At 38.8% G+C, this 10905-nt stretch overlaps 1 protein-coding gene across 8 annotated transcripts in view; it reads right to left on the bottom strand.

Moving 5' to 3' along the window:
* Positions 1-190: 190 nt before the first annotated feature.
* LOC111960659 (CUGBP Elav-like family member 3) overlaps positions 191-10905 on the bottom strand; it is a 43124-nt gene continuing 32409 nt past the window's right edge. For 6 of the 8 annotated variants that reach the window (XM_023982780.2, XM_023982783.2, XM_023982778.2 and 3 more), the window contains one exon: positions 3862-7380. The gene's annotated coding sequence lies outside the window, so the exon portion shown is untranslated. Of the gene's footprint in view, positions 1140-3861; positions 7381-9936; positions 10027-10905 lie in introns of those variants that run through there. The other 2 variants (XR_002876881.2, XM_070438838.1) reach the window with 2 other exon arrangements.

Raw genomic sequence — 10905 nt, 5'->3', positions numbered from 1 at the left:
GGAAGTCAATGAGTGTCGAATTTTGTCAACAAAAAAAACATTTATCTCTATACACTGTTCACACGCGTATACGCCCTCTCATTGGCTAGAATGGTCCCACCTGATCTCGCCCCCTCCCGCGTTTTTCCATAACAGGCAATCTTTGGCTTCACGCACTGACCTGTGTACATTTTATCTGAAGATCTGCTGAGTATCTGTGGGGCTGACCTGTAATAAATGACTATGAAACAAATTGTTGGTGTTAGAGCTAGAATGAATCACATTATTAGACAAAATCTTTWAATTAATTGTAGCCTATTATCTAAGCGGCAATTAACATGACAACTCAAATTAAATTATTCCACTGCTCTCTTTTGCTACATACTTTAGTCAGACAACCATCATTGAAGTGGTTTATAGTGAGGAGGGGCGTTGTACAAAACAAAGTCATCAGCGATTGGATCATCTCTAACCAATCAGAGTATCAAAGCCAATTACTCATTTTCAAAAAGCTGCTTTACCAGCATAGTCTGGGTAGACAGGCAAGGCTGCAATATGAGTGAAAAAGCAGTAGCTATAGCTCTACTTAGATTCCTGTAGGCATACTTTGTACAGGGTTTTAGCTTAGAATGGGTTATGGATAGGGGACAATTTTTCACCTTTACTTGGTGATACTTCCTTATTTCTCGATTTGTAAGGCACTGGTGTGTTATAAACGCCTGTTTCCAGTTGCAYGTAGAACTCCGATAACAAGGAAATATAAAGAAGTGGCACTGCATCACAGTGCTTGAGGCGTCACTACAGACCCGGGTTCGATCCCAGGCTGTGTTACAGCCGGCCGTGACCGYGTGACCCATGGGGCGGCGCACAATTGTCCAAGCGTCGTCTGGGTTAGCAGAGGGTTTGGCTGGCCGGGATTTCCTTGTKCCATCGCGCTCTAGCAACTCCTWGTGGCGGGCCAAGCGCCTGCAAGCTGACTTCGGTCGCCAGCTGGATGGTGTTTCCTCCAACACATTGGTGCAGCGGGCTTCCGGTTTAAGCGAGCAGTGTGTCAAGAAGCAGTGCGGCTTGGCAGGGTCGTGTTTCGGGGGACGCATGGCTCTCGACCTTCGCCTCTCCCAAGTCCGTAGGGGAGTTGCAGCGATGGGACAAGATTGTACCTACCAATTGGGGAGAGAAATGGGTAAAAGTAAAACATTTAATAAAATTAAAAATAATATATTTTTGTACAGAGTGAGAAATGCCTCCTGCATGTCTATAGGTCTTTGTTTGTGTTGTTTAGTTTGTGCTGTGTGACATGTTATCTTCTCCTACACATGGCCACGTTGCTTACAAATGACTAGGTCCATCAAAATTATATTTTTCWGAATATTCTCAGGTTTTTGGAGTTCCTCCTGGAACTAGAAACAGACGTTTATCAGACACTGATAACTTGCAAATCAAGAATGAAGAAAGTATTGCCAGGTTGACGTTGGTTGAAAATAAGTTTGCCATGCTWTCAATGGACCATCGGATCGACCTCCAGTACAAACTAGTTTAGCTATGCCGCTGGAGGTTCGATATAGATACGTTAGGTCTAGGCCAATGGGAATCTGTGTTGTATACCCCTAATACAATAATCRTTAAATTGTGTCTTACTATATTGCAATGGGGTCTTTTCACCTCAAAAAGCACAAGAAAGGGTCTTGACACCCACCATCTCAGARGATTCTGAAATTGTTTCTGTTAGAAACAGATAAGATTAGCATTTCTGCAACAATTTTGTTGAAGTATAATTTGATCTCTAAGAAATTAAGATAACTGATTGCACCCAAATTGGCCACTTTAATTTATACGATTCATGTGGGAATGGCGTGGGGGGTCCATGGGTGGCGTCTGACCATTTCTTTGGATTCCTCATGTCTTACTCATTGTTAGAAAAAAGTTTGCTCCAAATAGAATTTTAGGTACAGTATTTATTGAATATTATCTGAATCCTGTAAATTAAAATGGTCAATTTGGGCGCAATCAATTAGCTGAATTTTTCAGATCAAATTATATTTCAACAGAACAACGTTGCAGGAATGCTAATCTTAAGTGTTTCTAACTACAGAAACAGTTTCAGAACAATTTGAGATGGTGGATGTCATGACTGACATGGAACGACCCAATGGTGAAGTAGGCTACCTTTTAGCAGTAGCCTGGGTGTTACCCTTTMCAGCATATTTCTCCGCACTTCACAGTTTTATTGCGATGACTAGAATGCTCTACTTCTTGGGCCCTGTAGAGCAGCAAACTCCAGGTGATCTCAGAACAAAATACTGTCCTCCACCCAATGACAGTAACTATTCAGGTGTTTTTTGTGTGCCTGTGGAGCCATATAAATTGGATTTGCTTTCAAATGAGCAGGCATCCATCCAAGAAAATATTTTACAGCAAATATTTAACATTTACCAACATGTGGTTTGATATACCCATTTCAGACAGAAGATGTGGTATATTACCTGTAAAAAATGTAAGGCAATGTTTACATGACCTCCTTTCAAGCAGGCCCTTATTTACCACGTTCTTGCAGGTATACCCTTTTTATACATATCAGTGCMTAGCAAATTGAGAGGGGTGGGGGGGGAGTTGTTAAACCATGGGAGCAGTTTGCTTTTTAAATTAGGGAGGTGTTAAACAATGGAAGTCTTAATGAATTTACTTGCAAAAAAAAAAGCTGAGAACCATTCACACAGACCCAATACCTGTATTTTGGTTACAGGGTCTGTAAAAATGCAGGAATCATGACCCCCTGTCCCTTTCCGATATATCAAAAGCAGGCATGGTAAATTAGTGGGATTTTTGTCTGTGTATGAAAGGGGTACTAGAGTAAAGTGAAAGTCAGAAAATACATCTTTCAAGGTATATAGTCACAGACAAATATTGGCACCCTTGCACTTTTCTTAAATGTCTTTTTCTTTTTTCATTTAACCTTTATTTAACTAGGCAAAAAATTCCCTATTTCTTGTAAAATAAGTTGAAATTGAAAATACAACTTTTGGTCACCACACAAAACCTATTTTATTTTTTGTAAATTTAAGTTTACAATTTTGAATTGAGAAAATAAAGGCAAATGGCTTGAACAAAATTATTGGCACCCSGGAGCTAGTACTTGGTTGCACACCCTTAACCATGACAACTGCAGACATATGCTTATTGTAGCCATCAATGAGCTTGCTGCACCTTTCTACTGACAATTTGGCCTACTTTTCAACACCAAATTGATCTAATTATTCAATATTTGAGGGTTGCCCTCCACCAACTGCTGTTTTCTGATCTCACCATAGGTTTTGGATGTGATTCAGATCTGGACTCTTAGCTGGCCATTCCAAAACAGTCCAGTATCTCTTCTTAACGATTCCTGGGTGCTTTGTGATGTGTTGGGGGTCATTGTCCTGCTGGAAGACTCACAGCCTTCAATGGAGACCKAGTTTTTAGACTCTGGGTTGAACATTGGACTGATAATCTGCTGATTTCATGATTCCTTGTACACATTCAAGACCCCCAGTACCAGAGGCAACAACGAAACACCACAGCATTATCAAACCTCCCCCATCTTTGATTGTAGGGAGGGTGCATTTGTTGGCATTTACTGTATCTTGGCCAAAATATGTGCAATCAAGTACTAGTTCCAGGGTAACAATAATTTAGTACAATCTATTTTCTTTATTTTCTAAATTCAAATTGTAAACTTAAGCTTACAAAAATAAATTTGGTTCTGCAATGTCCAAATCCAACAACGTGTGGAAACCAAACGTTTTTTTCTATTTCTTATTTAAGAAAAGTGCAAGGGTGTCTATATATTTGGCCGCAACTGTATATATAAAAACCCACAGCTCTCTGTTACACACCATGCACACATCATTTTCGAAATTGTACTTTATTTTTCTTAGACATATGTTTTAAAACAGCAATTGTAGAGAATAAATAATGAAACAATTATGATTTTGATAATTACATTTATGTAATTACAAATTCTACAATACGTGTATCCATAGTCTTGTACTGTAGACCACAGGAATATTCTATTTTCTAAAATAAAAAATAGCCATATCTCCCCCTTCAATTGCATAACAAATACATTAAAAGTAAAAAATTAAGATACAAAAATTCCACCCAATTCCCATCCCTCACACCCCTATGCCAATAACAATAGTAGTGGTTGTAATAACTTACACATGGTTTCAMTATTTGACTCCATTTAAAACAAAGATATGTACAGTGAGAAGAAGTTGATTGTTCTTCTTGCTTAATTACTCCTCGTCTTTAATTTCAAATAATAAACTAAATCTACATACCAATTCGACCAATGGTAATCATACAGAATAGCATTTTTCCCCCAATAAGGTTACCATCCCACTTCTCCATCCCCATACATTGCCCTTCCCTCTTAAGTTATGGACCACAAACCACACTATACAGTGAAACCCTGTTCATTAGAATAAGTGATATGCTTTTTCATGTAGACCTTGTAGCTGACAGTACAGTTTGTACAGTACCAGTCAAAAGTTTGGACACCTACACATTCAAGGGTTTTTCTTAATTTTTCTATTTTCTACATTGTAGAATAATAGTGAAGACATCAAAACTAAGAAATAACACATGGAATCATGTAGTAACCAGAAAGTGTTTATCAAATCAAAATTATATTTTAGAATTTCGATTCCTTAAAGTAGTCACCATTTGCCTTGATGACAGCTTTGCACATTCTTGGCATTCTCTCAACCAGCTTCACCTGGAATGCTTTTCCAACAGTCTTGAAGGAGTTCCCACATATGCTGAGCACTTGTTGGRTGCTTTTCCTTCACTTTGCAGTCCAATTCATCCCAAACCATCAATTAGATCATGAAGGCCTGACTCATGCAGTCCCCTCTGAACAGTTGATGTTGAGATGTGTCTGTTACTTGAACTCGGTGAAGCATTTATTTGGGCTGCAATCTGAGGTGCAGTTAACTCTAATGAACTTATCCTATGCAGCTGAGGTAACTCCGGGTCTTCCTTTCATGTGGTAGTCCTCATGAGAACCAGTTTCATCATAGCGTTTGATGGTTTTTGCGACTGCACTTGAAGAAACGTTCAAAGTTCTTGACATTTTCCAGATTGACTGACCTTCATGTCTTAAAGTAATGATGGACTGTAATTTCTCTCCGCTTATTTGAACTGTTCTTGCCATAATATGGACTTGGTATTTTACCAAATAGGGCTWTCTTCTGAATACCACCCCTACCTTGTCACAACACAACTGATTGGCTCAAACGCATTAAGAAGGAAAGAAATTCCACAAATTAACTTTTAACAAGATACACCTGTTTATTGAAATGCATTTCAGGTGACTACCTCATGAAGCTGGTTGAGAGAATGCCAAGAGTGTGCAAAGCTGTCATCAAGGTAAAGGGTGGCTACTTTGAAAAATCTCAAGTATAAAACACTTTTTTGGTTACTACATGATTTCATGTGTGTTATTTCATAGTTTTGATTTCTTCACTAATATTCTACAATGTAGAAAATGMCAAGAATAAAGAAAAACCTTGAATGAGTAGGTGTGTCCAAACTTTTGACTGGTACTGTACATAATGACTGAATCCAGCTGTGGAATGGTATATGTACTCCGAACCACCCACCACATTTGTTTTATTCTGCTGTTGCTGATTTTTAGAAGATACATACAGTGGGCTCCAAAATTACTGGCACCCCTGACTGGCAATGCACAAACAATACTTAAAAAAATATTAACAATATAATTATAGAGAAACTCAAAATACCAACATGTGAGAAATACAGTACTTTATTAATGTTTCAATGGAACCAACAAAAATCATTCAATTATTTAATACAAAATAAATTTAACCAAAATCAAGGTTTCATAATTATTGGCACTCGTCATTTAGTACTTAGTGCAACCACCTCTGGCAAGGATAACAGCATGGAGTCTTTTCCTGACAAGGTTAAGGAACACATTTGGAAGGATTTTGGACCATTCTTCTATGCAGATCCTTTCAAGATCCTTCACATTCTTGGGTTTGCGCTTATCAACTGCCCTCTTCCACTCAGCCCACAGGTTTTCGATTGGATTGAGGTCCGGCGGCTGAGATGGCCATGACAGAACATTGATTTTGTTGTCACAGAACCATTTCTGTGTGGACCTTAAGGTATGTTTCGGGTCATTGTCTTGTTGGAAAGTCCACCTACGGCCAAGTCCCAGCCTTCTGGCAGAGGCAACCAGATTGTCAGCCAAGATTGCCTGATACTTGGTGGAATTCATTATGCCATCAATCTTAACCAGTGCCCCTGGACCTCTGGAATTAAAACAGCCCCAAAACATCAATGACCCCCCCTCCATATTTCACCGTGGGTATGAGGTGCCTCTCCTTGTATGCATCTCTGTTTCGACGCCAAACATGCCGATGCTGTATCTGACCAAAACATTCAATTTTGGTCTCATCTGACCAGAGCACCTTCTTCCAGTCATAATTTGAATGACGTTTGGTYAACTCCAAGCGCTTGCGTCTGTGTCTTGGGGTCAGAAAGGGCTTTCTTCTGGGAACCCTTCCAAAGAGCCTGTGGATGTGGAGGTGGCATCTGATGGTGCTTTTTGAAACCTGATTACTCCAAGACGCCACCAAGGCCTGCAATTCTTTCACAGTGATTCTTGGGGATTTTGTTGCTTCTCTCACCATCCTCCTCCCTATCCTGGGGGGCAAAATGCATTTGTGTCCTCTACCCGTGAGGTTTTCAACTGTTTCATGTCTTTCGAATTTTCTAATAATTGCCCTGACAGTGCTCAGTGGTATATTCAATCGTTTGTGGATCTTCTTGTAGCCATTACCAGATTTATGAAGGTCTATGACCATCTGTCTCTTTTGAACTGCTAGTTCTTTTGTTTTCTTCATGGTGTTGGATGACAGCGGGATATTGCATGCGTGTTACCTCATTTTTATACCCTAGTGAAACAGGAAGTGATGTAATGGCTCAYTATCGTTCCTTAAGACTTAGATAAACTTAAATAAGTGGAATTTAATTTGTGGTTTAATTTTGGTAGATGTTATTTACAATAATCTTTAAGGGTGCCATTAATTGTGAAACCTTGATTTGGAGGACATTGATTTTTAATTAAATCAATAAATTATTTTGGTTGGTTCCATTGAAACATTAATAAAGTACAGTATTTCTCATGTTGGTATTTTGAGTTTATCTCTATAATTATATTGTTTATATTTGTTTAAGCATTGTTTGTGCATTGCCAGTCAGGGGTGCCAGTAATTTTGGAGCCCACTGTATATTTTATCTTATTTTTCGAGAAGTGTTGTTGCTCCTTTGCTATACGGTTTGGGGCGAAACCAAAATGCTGGAAGTAGTTTCTTGATAGAACTCATATCTTCCCTGGGAGAGAGAGACAGAAAGAAAGAGAGAGGATGAATACAAATATTCAAATAGTTTAGATGAGCATATACAGTGGAGTCCGAAATTATTGACAGCCTTGATAAAGAGCAAAAATGATTGTATAAATTAAAGAATTCAAACACTGAGCTGTATTGTATGCTCAAAATAARGYGGAAATTCTATTATTTTATASTAATACAATTGTTCAGAGAAAGATTTAGTCATTTTTKTTTTCCTCAGAAAGGTAGGGGTCAAAATGATTGACACCCCTGTTTTCAATACCTCACTTTGCGAGGATAATGTCGCTGAGCTTTTTTCTAAAATGTGGTATGAGTTGGAMAACACATTGGGAGGGATCTTAGACCATTCATCTAATCAAAATCCTTCCAGATCCTTGATATCCTTTGTCTGCGCTTATGGACTACTCTATTCAATTCAAACCACAGGTTTTCAATGGGTTTCAAGTCTYGAGACTGAGATGGCCATTGTCAAATTTMGATTTTGGGGTCAATTAACCATTTCTTTGTGCATTTTGATGTTTACTTCAGTGCTTGGGGTTATTGTCTTGCTGGAAGATTCACTTGTGGCCAAGTTTCAGCCTCTTGGCAGAGTCAACCAGGATTTTGGCTAAAATATCCTGGTACTGGGTAAAGCTCATGATGCCGTTGACTTCTTTGACAAGGCCTACACGTAAGCTATTTTGTTTCAACTGGTCCTGGAGCCTTGTTAAGTTTAACGGCATCATAAACATTACCCAACCAGGCAAACCTGGTTGCCTCTGCCAGGACGCTGGAACCTGTCCGCAAGTGGATCTTCCAGCAAGACAATCACACATCTAAATCTACAAAGAAATTGTCAAATTTGCCAAAAATCTATATTTTGATTCAGTCTCAGGACTTGAAACCCATTGAAAACCTGTGGTTTGAATTGAAGAGGGCAGTCCATAAGCGCATATTAATGATATCAAGGATCTGGAAGGATTTTGTATGGATGAATGGTCTAAGATCCCTCCCAATGTGTCCTCCAACTCATAAAACATTTTTTTTAAAGGCTCAGTGACGGTATCCTCGCAAGGTGAGGTATTGAAAGGTTTTGAAAACAGGTCTGTCAATCACTTAAACCCCTACCTTTTCTTAAGGAAAAAAAAGTATTACTTGTTAAACAAAATCTATTTCCCTGAGCAGTATTAGTATAAAATAATAACGTTTTCAAATTTTTMGGYGCATAGAATATASATCAGTATTTGAATTATATATTTTCTACAGTAATTTTTCCTCATCTTTATCAAGGGTGTCAATAATTTCTGACTCCACTGTATATTTAATATGTTCACACTCTTCAGTGTGGGAGAAACATCTTCAAACACGTTGGTTACACAGATATCACATGGATGTCCTCATTTTTAACTATACAAGCACGCCTAGGGTACATGCAACTCATACAGTGACAACCATACTGCTGCATTGATGTGCATTTCTTATTTTAATTTTTTTTTTGTCTTGTTTTGGCAGGCAAATAAATTCCAAACATGCACAATAGGAATTCTGGGCGGTATTTTTTTGTTGTTCTCTTCTCTTTTGTTGTTCTCGTTCTCTTAATACTCTAGTCTAATGTTAAATCTCATTGACCAAACAATTGAGTCAAAAAAGATCAATTCTTATTCAATCATTTTAAAAGATYACAGAGGACGCTTTTCAAACTCATCCTCTTAAATAAGCAGTTATATCAAAGGTTGCACATGAGACCGTAGCCTATGGCTTTTTGTTTGATTGGAAATTCGTAGTAACCCAGAATTCCTACAGAGGAATGCTGTACCTCAGTCAGCAGCACGTGTGATGTGTCACAATGACAACATACAATTTCACCCAAAACTCTCACATGAAATGTTAGTGTCTCACTTGGTACACACACAACCACACACACTACTTTATTTATTAATAAACACAAGTACTTTATGTGGATCTGCACAGGTACACATATGCACACAGCATCATTATGTCACTAATTTGTAGGTAGGCTACACATACTTATTCTCACAACGAGTCATACCAAAAACAAACAAAGTTCAGGCACTAAGTCACTTGGATTCAATTACAACCTCACAAAAACCCTGCGCTCCCGGAAACTAAAAACACCAACCAACTAAACATGGGGGATATGTAAGAGTGATAATCATGACAAACAACAAAAAGGAAACTAATCAAAAACAAAATCCATCAAAGGAAATATTTATATCCATGTTTGATTTAGGGTTAATGCTTAATATTGCTCTGCGCAATAAAATACTTATATTACAAACAAATATAATAGCATGTCATGATAATCAATTGCTTACAAAATCTCAAGTACAGTGACAGTATAATTGATCAGTGTTTGCAAAACAGGACAAAATAATAGAGGAAACTCACAATGCACCAAACACAATTCATGGTCGCCACAGCAACTCGCCATGCAGTTGAGCATGGTGAATAAAGGCAACGGTCAAAAATAAAATTGCTAATGGCAACCATCACAGGCAGTATTGCCACAGCAACCAACACAGGCCAATTAACTTACAACGCTGTGAGAGGAAGGGGGGTTTAGCGGTTGCTAGGCAACCATAGCCACGTAGTCTCCACGATATATGTATGGACAGGACAGTCTTGACTGTGGTATGATGTTTTTTCAGGAAAATGACATATGACACAGCACAAAAACAATAAATAAAAAGTACAAAATAAATTAATGARGTATAATAGTTATTGTCTTCAACCCAATCATACAAAACMTGTTATATTTGTCTGGACTATTTAAAATCTACTTTTGAATAATTAAACATTTTGTCAACCCTTTTGTCATGGCAGTGTTATGGCCATATCTCAACAAACCAAGTAGTCCTATGATTTTGTCTAAATGTTTTAAACAACTACTGCTTTTAGAAGACTCACCTCACTCACATGTGGATCTGGTTCACTTACACTATATATACAAAGTATGTGGGCACCCCTTCAAATCAGTGGATTCGACTATTTCAGCCACAGCTGTTGCTGACAGGTGTTTAAAATCGAGCACACCGCCATGCAATCTCCATAGACAAACATTGGCAGTAGAATGGCCCGTACTCAAGAGCTCAGTGACATTCAACGTGGCACCYTCATAGGATGCCACCATTCCAACAAGTTATTTCGCAAATGTCTGCCCTGTTAGAGCTGCTCCGGTCAACTGTAAGTGCTGTTATTGTGAAGTGGAAACGTCTAGGAGCAACAACGGCTCAGCCGCAAAGTGGTAGGCCACACAACCTCACAGAAAAGGGCCGCGTAGCGCGTCTATCCTTGGTTGCAACACTCACTACCGAGTTCCAAACTGCCTCTGGAAGCAACGTCAGCACTAGAACTGTTTGTCGGGAGCTTCATGAAATGGGTTTCCATGGCCAAGGAACCACACACAACCCTAAGATCACCATGCGCAATGCCAAGCGTTGGCTGCAGTGGTGTAATGCTCGCCGTCATTGTACTCTGGACCAGTGCAAACACGTTCTCTGGAGTG

The sequence above is a fragment of the Salvelinus sp. IW2-2015 genome, linkage group LG4p (genome assembly GCF_002910315.2).
Source record: "Salvelinus sp. IW2-2015 linkage group LG4p, ASM291031v2, whole genome shotgun sequence".
Classification (NCBI taxonomy): domain Eukaryota; kingdom Metazoa; phylum Chordata; class Actinopteri; order Salmoniformes; family Salmonidae; genus Salvelinus; species Salvelinus sp. IW2-2015.
This window is presented reverse-complemented; position numbering and strand designations above follow the sequence as displayed.